The sequence below is a fragment of the Hyperolius riggenbachi genome, chromosome 2, assembly GCF_040937935.1.
Source record: "Hyperolius riggenbachi isolate aHypRig1 chromosome 2, aHypRig1.pri, whole genome shotgun sequence".
In the NCBI taxonomy this organism is placed as follows: Eukaryota; Metazoa; Chordata; class Amphibia; order Anura; family Hyperoliidae; genus Hyperolius; species Hyperolius riggenbachi.
In genome coordinates, this window is record NC_090647.1 from 75,013,571 (window position 1) to 75,026,886 (window position 13,316).

At 46.0% G+C, this 13,316-nt stretch overlaps 1 protein-coding gene across 1 annotated transcript in view; it reads left to right on the forward strand.

Moving 5' to 3' along the window:
* The window catches only part of EXPH5 (exophilin 5), a 150,977-nt gene that overhangs the window by 294 nt on the left and 137,367 nt on the right, over positions 1-13,316 (forward strand). The window lies entirely within an intron of this gene.

The window sequence follows — 13,316 nt, forward strand, 5'->3', positions numbered from 1 at the left end:
AGGAATCTGCCTAGGTTGCCTTATGTATAAACTGGCTCAGTGAATATGGTGCCAGAGATGTCTGCTGACAGAGAGAAGAGGGTGCTGGGCAAGAGGGCAATTAGCTGCACCCAGTGTGGCATTTGCAGGGCACCCTTAGGGTCTGATTAGGCATCAAGGCAGCTGGGAAGAATACTGTTGTAGTTGCCCAGAGCAACCAGTCAGACTTCAGTCGCTAACATGCCGCCACAGTTCTCTGCATCTCATGGTCAACTTCACTCCAGTTTTCTTTGCAACTTTATTGATCAATCACTGCTTACCTGGCTGGCATGACATGGATGTGCTGTATTTCAATACAGATGACCCAAGCTGACTCTCCCATGCAGCGCTGCACAGGACTGATGGGAAACAAGGTGAAGCAGAAGAACTCACAGAACAGGAATAGATCCTGATCCTGACACATTATGCACAGCCAGAGAGTAAACACTCAGCTATCCTCCCATGTCACCTATGCACTCAGAAAGGCCCTGAAGATTTACGGCTGGGGTAGCCGGAGTTCTTCGCAAGCTGCTGCTCCACTTGACATCTGCCTTCTGAAGACACACCTGGCTGATTTATTAAGTCTGGGGGCCCAGAAAGCTGTTGCCTGTAGCAGCCAGTGGCATGCCATGTTTACAGTGTAGCTTGTCTGACCAGAGAAAGGAGAATTGGAGCAAAGTTACTGCCAAGCGATGCAGACATGGAGCAATTGCTCCGATCGCCCAATCGAAATCTGTGGTCTGGACGTCCGCTCCATTTTTGCACTAGTTCTGCTGCGGTTTAGTTGCAGTGATTTTGATAAATCTGCCTCATAGTTGTCTGAGCACTTCGTATTCTTGCCTAAGGTACGGAACTCTACTTGTTGCAGGTACAAAAAAGTAAAAAACGGAGGAAGCAGGCATGTTCATGAAGTGGTCCTCATACCCACCGCTCCCCCCTGGTCTCCTCCGTCCCCCTCCTTTCTTGCACAGATGCCCCCAGCAGCCACTTCCTGGTCAGCTGGGTCGGGTATTAGTGCGCAGCTGCCCCGGCTGCGCGTGTCCTTGATCCCGTTGCCAGGAGCGATCTGAGCATGCACACAACATCATGCACAGAGCTCTCCTGGCCGCGGGCGCGCAATCAAGTACGCGTGCAGCCAGGCTCAGCGTCTGTGCTCTAATGCCCGACCTGGGCTGCTGGGGGTATTTGCGCAAGAAAGGAGGGGGAGGGAGAAGAATGCATGGATCGGTGGGCACAAGGACTACTTCATGTATATGCCTGCTCCTCCTGTTTTTACTTTTTATTTCGGCTCTGGCATCCTTTAAAGGGGTTCTGTGGGGGGACGTGGGGGGGGGGGGGGGGGGTGTTGAAGTTAAAAACAGACACTTACCTGGGGCTTCTATCAGCCCCCAGTAGCAGTAATGTCCCATGCCGTCCTCCTCTGATCCGCCGCTGGCCCCAGTCTGGCGCGGCATGCCATCCAACTTTCTGCGGCTGTAGCCGCGTGCCTGCTCGCTTCCGTGCGCGTCATTGGAAGCTTACTGCGCAGTACAAGAAAACTTTGTACTGCGCCTGCGCAGTATGCATCTGATGACGCGAGCGGGAGCGCGCATTATTTGTCTTGTTAGACAAATAATTGCCTAGTGCCGGCGGCGGGGAACGGCGGATCAGAGGAGGACGGCATGGGACATTACTGCTACAGGGGGCTGATAGAAGCCCCAGGTAAGTGTCTGTTTTTATCTTCAACACCCCCACACAGAACTCCTTTAAAGGACTTCCGAGGAGAGGGGGACTAAACAGATTTTTATCACCTGGGGCTTCTTCCAGCCTCTTGCAGCCGTCCCAGTCCCTCGCCGCAGCCCCGGTCCTCCGCGTTGTCCCGCTGGCTGCCCGTGATGATCGCAACTCCGCCGACGGGTCGGGTCTTGTCTTCTGCACCTGCGCGGGCATTTGTGCCAGCGCATCCACGTCATCTGGTGTATACTGCGCCTGCGCAGTAGTTATTATTATTATTTAGTATTTATATAGCGCCGACATGTTACGCAGCGCTGTACAGTGTGTATATATATATATATATATATATATATATATATATATATATATATATATATATATTGTCTTGTCACTAACTGTCCCTCAAAGGAGCTCACAATCTACTCCAGTAGTTGTGCGCAGGTGCAGTATGCGCCAGATGACATGGACCCGCGTGCGCGAATTCCCGCGCAGTCGCTGGCAGGGTCACAATCATCATGGGCGGCCAGCGGGACAACGCAGATGAGCGGGGCTGCGGCGAGGGACTGAGACGGCTGCTAGGGGCTGGAAGAAGCCCAAGGTGAATAAAATCCGGTTAGTTAAAGGAAGTCCTTTAAAGTGTACCTAAACCAATTGCTGAAAAAGAGATTCACTTACCTGGGGATTTTCCCAGCCCCCTGCAGCTGCCCTGTCTGGCGCCGGTCCTCGGCCGCGGCTTAGTTTTGTTTTGCATCGACTGGGAGTCGGTGAGCCACAGCACCTGCGCGGCTCTCGCCATGCATAGCTTCGCTCGCGTTCCTGTCCACAATAGAGTCCTGTGCAAAATTAACCTTGTTGATGTTCCAAATTGAAATAAACATAAAACCTGGCGCTCCTCACTACCTCCTTGCTTTCCTCTCTCCTATATCAATCTGGTTCGCTTACTGCATAAAAAGTGTGTGTAACACTCACAAAAATATTAAAAACATAAAAGCAGAGCGATCAACAGTAACAAGAACTGCAACACTAATGTTGCTAAGTAATCAATGTCCTCTTTGGCGTAAGCCTAATGCTGTCCAAACAAAGTTCATCCACATTTGATAAGTATAGGCTCTTCACTGTAAAACTTCCTCCAAAGAAATTGATAAATTTCTGTCACAGCGCTTATCACTATACGCTCACCAGATCGGTTGGCCAATCTTTTCAGATCAGCAGTCAGCGTTTTTGTCCTTGCCAGCAAGAGATTCCTCCGATCACTTCACCAGCCTCTCCAGGCATCCGACCATAAGCTCAGAATAAAACAAGGGAAATGCAATAGTGTGATACCATTTGGATAGAGCTTAATATTATCACCAGTGCACCCCTTTTCCAGAACAGTGCCACCAACGTGCTTCCACCATAAACAGATACACTAGGCGCTCACCAGATGCACTGGCCGACCCGCAACAGACCAGCAATATAGCGTGTTGTTATAACTTCAGTTTTTGGGATAAAGGACATCCTAGGACTCAAACAAAGCCGACCATAGCATAATTCCGTTTGATTTTAATAAGTAATAAAAGTAGTGCACTTACAAATTTGCAGTAAAACATGCGCATATAAAAAAACGTAGCACAGGATCCTCCAGCGTCTCCTCGATTGAGCCCCTGATGAGTCATTGGACGAAACTAGTAGGGCGGAGCCTAAGGAGCTGAGGAGACACTGGAGGATCCTGTGCTACGTTTTTTTATATGCGCATGTTTTACTGCAAATTTGTAAGTGCACTACTTTTATTACTTATTAAAATCAAACGGAATTATGCTATGGTCGGCTTTGTTTGAGTCCTAGGATGTCCTTTATCCCAAAAACTGAAGTTATAACAACACGCTATATTGCTGGTCTGTTGCGGGTCGGCCAGTGCATCTGGTGAGCGCCTTGTGTATCTGTTTATGGTGGAAGTACGTTGGTGGCACTGTTCTGGAAAAGGGGTGCACTGGTGATAATATTAAGCTCTATCCAAATGGTATCACACTATTGCATTTCCCTTGTTTTATTCTGAGCTTATGGTCGGATGCCTGGAGAGGCTGGTGAAGTGATCGGAGGAATCTCTTGCTGGCAAGGCCAAAAACGCTGACTGCTGATCTGAAAAGATTGGCCAACCGATCTGGTGAGCGTATAGTGATAAGCGCTGTGACAGAAATTTATCAATTTCTTTGGAGGAAGTTTTACAGTGAAGAGCCTATACTTATCAAATGTGGATGAACTTTGTTTGGACAGCATTAGGCTTACGCCAAAGAGGACATTGATTACTTAGCAACATTAGTGTTGCAGTTCTTGTTACTGTTGATCGCTCTGCTTTGATGTTCCAAATTGACTGAACGATTCTAAAGGTGATTGACAATTTAGTTGATACGAAAAACTTTTTTTTATATAGTCAGTTATGATGGATAGGAAGTACAGATGGGTTCATTCATGGTGAAATAATTGATATATTACGTCATTTTATTTCTGATCGCATTTATCTGATCGCTTGAACGATTCTTCACTTAAAATTGTACTGTTAGTAGGCATTCTTGAAGGAAACCTAAACCAATAACTGAAAAGGAGATTCTTACATGGGGCTTCTTCCAGCCACCTGCAGCCGACTTGTGCCCGCAAAGTTACCAAACGATCCTCCGTTCCCCCGCCACGGCTCACTTTCGCTTAAGGCAGTTGCCATCCACTGCGCCTGCGCGGCCCTGGCTGAGCGCGACCTCGTCCATGCTCCGTCACCGGGAGTGTACTGCGCAGGTGCAGTAGAGTGGATGTCGACTTACAAGTTGGAGTGAAGAAAAGGGAGCCACAGCGGGGAACAGAGGCTTGTTTGGAAACGGCGCGGGACAGGACGGCTGCAGGGGGCTGGAAAAAGCCCCAGGTAAGTGAAACTTTTTTTTTTTTAACCTCCTGAGCGTTACGCCGCTCAGGAGGTTTTGAAGCCTAGAGTCCCTCAGTATAATTTTAACTGATCCCATGCCTGTAAAAGCTTCAGCTAGCACTAGGCTAGCTAGTACAGGTGGCCGGCATCCCCCCGATTGCTGATGATCCCCCCGATCGCCCGCTAATACATTACCCAGCCTGGATCCAGCGATCAGCGCAGCCTCCCCGGACAGCTCCGCTCTTTATGGGAAGGATCGCACATCGGGCATACCGCTAAGGAGGTTAATATTTCTTCAGGTCTGGTTTAAACTAGTTGGTTGGTGGTGTGGATAGTGACTTCTTCTGGGTCTCCTATTTCTTACAAGTGGAAGCGGCCATTTGTCTATGGGGATTCCCCTTGGGCCCCCTAAAGTAGAAAGTAGACTAGCCCTTCAATTTTGCTCAGAAATCGATCAAAATTACATTTGAATGGACAGATTCTATCACAGTGTATGGGAACTTATAATAAAGCAACTATCACCATTTATTTTGTTGTCTTTTATCCCTGGTTGGAGTTGATAGGTGTCTTTTTTTCAGCCAAGCTATGTAAATATGTAACCATGATTGTACGTTATAGACCTCCAGACTGCAATCACCTATTCCATGTTGAAGAAACACCATAGCAGATTGGCGTACTGTAGTTTTTAACAAACACGCTGTTTATCGCTGGTAACCTGTGGTTCTAAACTCTGGAGAAAAAAATAAAAAGCAGAACATGGCCTCAGAACCATTCCCTGGGCCCCATACCGCTATTTCTTCTAGCAATAATTAGTGGTTACGGTCAGCAATCTGTTACTGCATGCAAGTGATTGAAAGGTGGCGCATGGTCACAACTGTTAGTAAGCTATGAAAAATAATGGGTCTAACTTAAAGAGAAACTCCGACCAAGAATTGAACTTAATCCCAATCAGTAGCTGATACCCCCTTTTACATGAGAAATCTATTCCTTTTCACAAACAGGCCATCAGGGGGTGCTGTATGACTGATATTGTGGTGAAACCCCTCCCACAAGAAGCTCTGAGTACCAAGGTACTCCTGGCAGTTTCCTGTCTGTGAACCTTGTTGCATTGTGGGAAATAGCTGTTTACAGCTGTTTCCAACTGCCAAAACAGCATACAGCAACTACATCACTTGCCAGCAGTAAAAATGTCGCCATGTGATAAATGTTAGAATATAAATCAGGGTGTTAAAAGATTTTACAATGGGCAAACACTGACTAAATCATTTATACATAATTATTGTAAAAATGAAGCACTTTTTTATTACATTTTCACTGGAGTTCCTCTTTAAAATTATGTAACACCAGGTTACTGGCTGTAGCCACTGTGTTAAAGTGTCTAACTTACTGTACCCATGCATTATGCCTTATGTATTACTGAGTCACAAGCAAGCATCGCTGTCCTTGATTCCGCTGTGTCATAACTTTCTCTGCAGACAAAAGGATGCCTGTAAAACTTATATAAATAGAAAAACACAAAGTACATAGCAACTTAAAGGGAGTCTGAAGCTAAATAAAAAAAAAAAAAAAGAAAAACATAGCTGAGGAGAGGTAAGGCTCTGGGTCCTTTAGAGCCTTCCTTTTCCTCTCACGGTCTGCTTGTTCCAGCGCTGGCTCCCCCATTCAAATCAGGGCTGTGGAGTCGGTACAAAAATCAATCGACTCCTCAGTTTATGAAACCACCAACTCCGACTCCAAGCACCCAAAATTGCCCCAACTCCGACTCTTTAGTCTAATTTTTACAAAAGGCTATGGATTTGGTTCAAAAATCATCCGACTCCAACTGCTCAGTTTATTGAAACTCCGGGTACTCCAGGTACTTAAAATTACTCTGACTCCACAGCCCTGGTTAAAATCCTCCTCACTCTGCTGTAGCCTCTGTAGTGCCGCTGGGTCTTCTCTACCTCATGGGGTGACTGCTGCGGCCGTTCTCCTCTTTGCCTCGTTTCCCGCTCTTTCCGCCGCCTCCTGACTCCTCTCTGTCTCACACTCTGGCGCGCTCTAAACTGGCTCCAACCAGTTCCCACCAGCTAGGTCTCGCATGCTCTGCTCCTCCGCACCTGCGCTGTAGTTCCTGACAGGCCACGCAGGGCTTCTGGAAAGTTCCACTGCTCTGTGTACCTGGTCGCCTAGCAACCAGTCTGATGCGACCATCTCAGCGCTTCAGCTCCTCTCTCATGCGTCGTTTTAGTTCCACAAGTTAACATTTAAGGCGAAATTTAGCCTTAGATGCTAAAGTCACCACACACATAGAAATGCATTAGCAAAATCCTGTGGCCCTCTTTTAGAGGGTTACAGCCTTCCCTCTCTATTAAGCTTCATGTGCTTGGAAGAACAAAGAAAAATTGAGAGCCCAATATGGTGTAGTATTGTTAAGTTGGTTGTGGTTTAAAGCAAAATATTTAGAAATACTCACAAACATGGGTTACCCATAGGCAACCACTTCAAGTGCAGGTGGGGAGTATTAGAACCTGACCCCACTCAGGTTATTAAGATGTCGCTCTCTGTAGATAGGAAACGGGGTAGCACCCCTCCACCGAGGGTGGAATCAAGATTTCAGCAAGGCTTGGTGTACAGAGGCGCCAGAGTAGAATAAAAATGTTTAAAAACCGTCTAAAAGAGGGGGATGTTCAGGTGGACTTACCTCCCTCAAAAATATAGAACTCAATTGAGTCACAATATATCAATACAAAAAACGTTTTATTTAACTCCACTTAGTGCAACGCGTTTCGCAGGTGTGGTCCTGCTTCATCAGGCAAACAGGAGTATAACTCAATGGGTCTAGATGCAGAAGTGAGCGCCTTCTAGATGCAGAGGCGCTCACTTCTGCATCTAGACCCATTGAGTTATACTCCTGTTTGCCTGATGAAGCAGGACCACACCTGCGAAACGCATGGCACTAAGTGGAGTTAAATAAAACGTTTTTTTGTATTGATATATTGTGACTCAATTGAGTTCTATATTTTTGAGAGAGGTAAGTCCACCTGAACATCCCCCTCTTTTAGACGGTTTTTAAACATTTTTATTCTACTCTGGCGCCTCTGTACACCAAGCCTTGCTGAAATCTATTAAGCTTCATGCTCCTTTTAAGGTGCCATACACTTGTCACCATTTCACAGCAGATTTGATCATTATGATATAGGAAGTGTGTCTGTTGCTGAAACCAGTATACCGTAATTAATGTAAAAATGGGTATTCTTAATAATTTACTACATTCTACTACAGTATATGTCATTACAGTAATGAGCAAAAGTTTTGAGAATGGCACAAATACTGGTTTTCACAGTTTGCTGCTTCAGTGTTTTTAGATCTTTTTGTCAGTTTTTTTCTGTGGTGTGCTGAAATATAATTACAAGCGTTTCATAGGTTTCAAAGGCTTATATTGACAACTAGTTGATTGCCCGGTGTTGCCCTTGTATGCATTTGACTGGTGTTGGCTCCACCTACTTTTTCTAACCCTAACACACAATTTTTCACTGACCGACTTTGTGAGCTTTGCGGTCTTTGGTATCAATAATCTGCATTGAAATGAAACAAATCAGATTGGCTGTTTGTGGCTTCACCCCCTCTCCAGCATTTGAACCCCAGTCACCCAATGACCAACTGTAGCAGGTTTGAGGCATCTGCTATTAACAGTGTAAAAATGGCAGCAATTTAAATATTCCACTTGAAAATCAACAGGTGAATTTTGATTGGCTATTATAGGCTCCACCCACTTCCCTTACTATTAATCTCAGTCACTCAGTGACCGTCTGGGCAAAGTTTGGGAACCCTGAAATAAACAGTGTAAGAAAGGCTGCAGTTTACACTTTCCCAGTGAAACCTGGACACAAAGTCACTACTCAATGCCCAAGTTTGTGAGTTTTGGGGTCCTTGGCATCAATAATTTGTATTTTCCCATGAAATGAAACAAATCTGATTCTCTGTTTGTGGCTCTGTCCCCTTTTCTGAATTTGAACCCCAGTGACCCATGACCAACTGTACCAGGTTTGAGGCTTGTGCCATCAACAGCGCAAGAATGGCAGCAATTTTAATATTCTCCTTGAAAAGTGGCATGTGATTTATGATTGGCATTTTTAGGCTCCACCCACTTTTCTGAATATTAATCCCAGTCACCCAGTAACCAGCTATGCTAAGTTTGAGAACCCTGCCATTAACAGTGAAGAAGGGCTGCAGTTTACAATTTCCCAGAAAAATCTGTTTTTAACTCCACCCAGTTTTTGTAACCTTGACACACAGTCACTACTCAATGACCAAGTTTGTGAGCTTTTGGGTTCCTGGCATCAAAATTGTGCTAATGGAAGCAGTTTATCCAGCAAAGAAATCTGGCTGTTTTTGGCTCCGCCCTTTTACTGAATTTGAACCCCAAGCACTTAACGACCGACTGTAGCAGGTTTGAGGCTTCTGCTATTAACAGTGTGAGAATGGCTGCAGTTTCAATATTCCCCTTGAAAATCAATAGATGAATTTTGATTGGCTCTTGTAGGCTCCACCTACTTTTCCAAATATTAATCCTAGTCACCCAGTGACCAACTGTGTGAAGTTTGAGAACCCTGCCATTAACAGTGTAAGAAAAGCTTCAGTTTACATTTCCCCATGTAAAAAGTTAGTTGTTTTTGGCTCCGCCCACTATTTGTAATCTTGACATACAGTCACTTAAAGTGAACCTCCAGACTAAAAATCGACTCAGCAGCACTGAAAAGGCCTGGTGTTTCTTTAACAGTTTCACAGCATCAGAACTTTGTTTCTCTTATACAAATCTCATTTTTAGCTGCACAGAAGAAAACTGCCCGGGCATTTTTCCCCTGGTGCTGTGCAAAGCATGATGGGATTTCTGATGTTGTTGTTCTCGTTCTGCTGTTTTGGTGCAATTTTTTTTTTTTACATTCTGAATTTAACATTTGAAGCCTAGTGTGTGCAGCTGGGAGGGGTTATCAGGACAAAGGACAGTTGGAACTGTGTCTTATGCTCCCTGTCACCTCCTTTCAACCAAAAAGATGGCTGCCCCCATAACAAAGATGGCAGCCCCCATAACAAAGATGGCAGCCTCCATGAATCACAAACATTTGCCTGTTCTTTTAAAACAGGGTGGGTAAAAATTATATTACCTATCTATTCTAATTAACATAACTAATGTAACTTAATGACAGTATGTTTGTTTAGGCTGAAGTTCCCCTTTAAAGGGAACCTTAACCGTGGGCCCCCAAAAAAATTCACTTACCTGGGGCTTTCCCAAGCCTCCTGCAGCCGTCCTGTGCCCGCGCCAGTCCTTCGGTGCCCTCCGGTCTCCCTCCGGGGCTAAGTTTCGTTTTCGGCTGACCGCCAGTCGTCCTCCGGCAAAGCGTCCTCTTCTTCCGGATTCCCCGTCGTAAAGAGCCGTAAAGCTCGTCCACATGACGCAAGACGCGTCATGCGGACGCGCTTTACGGCTCTTTACGACGGGAAATGCGGAAGAAGAGGAAGCTTTGCCGGAGGACGACTGGCGGTCGGCCGAAAACGAAACTTAGCCACGGAGGGAGACCGGAGGGCACCGAAGGACCGGCGCGGGCACAGGACGGCTGCAGGAGGCTTGGGAAAGCTCCAGGTAAGTGAATTTTTTTGGGGGGCCCACGGTTAAGGTTCCCTTTAATGACCAAGTTTATGAGCTTTGGGGTCTTTGGCATCAATAAGTTGCATTTTACCATTGAAATTAAACAAATCTGATTGGCTGTTTTTGGCCCGCTCCCTTCAGAATTTAAACTCCCAGTGACTGACTGTAGCAGATGTTAGGCCTCTGCCACTAACAGTGTAAGAATGGTAGCAATGTGAATATTCCCCTTGAAAATCAATATGTACATTTTGATTGGCTGTTGTAGGCTCCACCCACATTTCTGAATATTCATCCCAGTCACCTAGTGGCCAATTGTGTAACGTTTGGGAACCCTGCAATGTTAAAAATGAAGGTTTTTTTTAACCTTTTTCTAACCTTGACATACAGTCACTCAATTATCAAGTTTATCAGCTTTGTGGTCCTTGGTATCAATACTTTCTATATTCCCATTGAAAAATAAACAAATCTGGCTGTTTGTGGCTTCGCCCCCTTCCTGAATTTGGACCCTAGTCACCCAGTGACCAACTGTACCAGGTTTGAGGCATCTGCTATTACCAGTATAGGAGAATGGTAGCAGATGAAATATTCCCTTTGAAAATCAAAAGGTGAATTTTTTTTGGCTGTTGTAGGCTCCACCCACCTTCCAAAATCTTAATCTGTCACCCAATGACCAACTGTGCAAAGTTTAAGAACCCTGCCATTAACGGTGTAAGAATGGCTGCAGTTTATATTTTCCCAGTAAAAGTTGTTTTGGCTCCGCCCACTTTTTGTAACCTTGACACAGAGTCACTCAATGACCAAGTTTGTGAGCTGTCAGGTTCCTAACATCAAATTTGTGTGACTGGAAGCAGTTTATCCACCAAGGAAATCTGATTGGCTGTATGTGGCCCCGCTACTTTAGTGAATTTGGACCCCAGTCACCCAATGACCGACTGTAGCAAGTTTGAAGCCTCTGCCATTAAAAGGGTAAGAATAGCAGCAGTTTAAATATTCCCCTTGAAAATCAATAGGTGAATTTTGATTGGCTGTTGTAGGCTCCACCCACTTTCCTGAATATTAATTCCAGTCACCCAGTGACCAAGTGTGCAAAGTTTGAAAACCCTGCAAGTGTAAGAATGGCTGCAGTTGAGATTTTTCCATTTAAAATGAATGGCTGAAATTTGATTGGCTGTTTTATGTTCCGCCCACTTTTCCTGGATTTGTAACCTCGGTCACCAAGTGACCAACTGTGCCAAGTGTGGGGACTCTGGCTTGATTACTGTGAGAATGGCAGCCTTTTACATTTTTTCCATTGACTTGAATGGGTGGAATCTGATTTGCTGTTTGTAGCTCCGCCCAGGTGTGCAGGGGGGACACAAGACCCTCAGAACGTATCATCCCAGGTAGTAAGGGATCTGCATACCAAGTTTCGTTCAAATCGGTCAAGCCGTTTTTGCGTGATCGCGACACACGCACGCACGCACGCACGCACACACACACACACACACACACACACACACACACGATTTTATATATATAGATTAGAGGCCTTTACCTCTCCCCCACCCTCACCACTTCCCCATTACCGTTTGGTTCGCCTTGCCCCTCCCTCCACCCATAACAGTATTAGGGTATCTAAATATTAAACATGCAGAGTGCACACAGTAGAGCGTTCTCATTTGTCCGGCTTACTCGCTAAACTTCTAAATGCAAAAAGGGCATCTGGAAATGTTGGAACCCGAAATATTGGCTAGTAGAATATTGGTATTCAACTATTATAAAGTGCAAATTACGATAGTAAAATATTGGTAAATGCTACCAATATTTTAGTAAAGCAAAGCCTATCCCTTTCCTCACACAGAACCCTCCCTCTACCTATGCCTAACCCTAACCACCCCCACCCTGCCGATGCCTAACCACTCCCCTAATGCCTAACTCTAACCACCCCCCTGCTGATGCCTAACCCTAACCACCCCCACCCTGCCAATGCCTAACCACTCCCCTAATGCCTAACTCTAACCATCCCCCTGCTGATGCCTAACCCTAACCACCCCCACCCTGCCGATGCCTAACCCTAACCATCCCCACCCTGCCGATGCCTAACCACTCCCCTAATGCCTAACTCTAACCATTCCCCTGCTGATGCCTAACCCTAACCACCCCCACCCTGCCGATGCCTAACCACTCCCCTAATGCCTAACTCTAACCATTCCCCTGCTGATGCCTATCCCTAACCACCTCCCTCCCTACTGATGCCTAACCACCCCCCTAAAGCCTAACTCTAACCACTCCCCGCTGATGCCTATCCCTAACCACCCCCACCCTGCCGATACATAACCACAACCCCCCCCCTGCTGATGCCTAACCCTAACCACTCCCCTGCTGATGCCTAACTCCCCCCCCCGCCCATGCTTAACCTTAATCCACCCACCGAAGCCTAACCATAACCGCCCTCCCCACACCTAAAGTTAACTCCCCTCCCATGTCTGACCTTAGCCCCCTCCGCCACAGGTGTCTAACCTTTATCCCAAAACGGTAAGTATTGGACACTGCAATAAATGGTAAATATTGGGTGCCACCATAGGCGCCCATACAGATATCGCTTATAGCAGCTGCCAAAATTTCCTGCTATAAACAATATTTTTATGGACTCCTATGGTGACGACCAAACTTCCACAGCTCTCCGGCACCCAAATTTCCTGCACCTGAATTATACTGTACGGCGCTGCTGAAGACGTATGATGTTTCCGCTGCTGTGCTCTCTGCATCTCACACAGCTGTCCCCGGTAGCCCCTCCCCGGACCCCCCTGCAACAGCGGGGATCACAGGGGCCATTGGTACGCTCCTGTTTTGGTGTACTTCAGCTTTGTAAATAAATTCCATTTTAGGGCCTATGGGTAAAACCATTATTCAAGCCGTGATATTTATAGCAACTTACTTGTCAGTTGTGACGTATACTTAATGATACACTAATCTGCATTCTGCGGCTCCTGTAGTAATTGATAGGTGTTTGCATTTTAGGTTAATTAGAAGAACATGTGTCTGCTTGTTGTTCACGAAGCAGTGATACATATAGCTTCCTGTTTG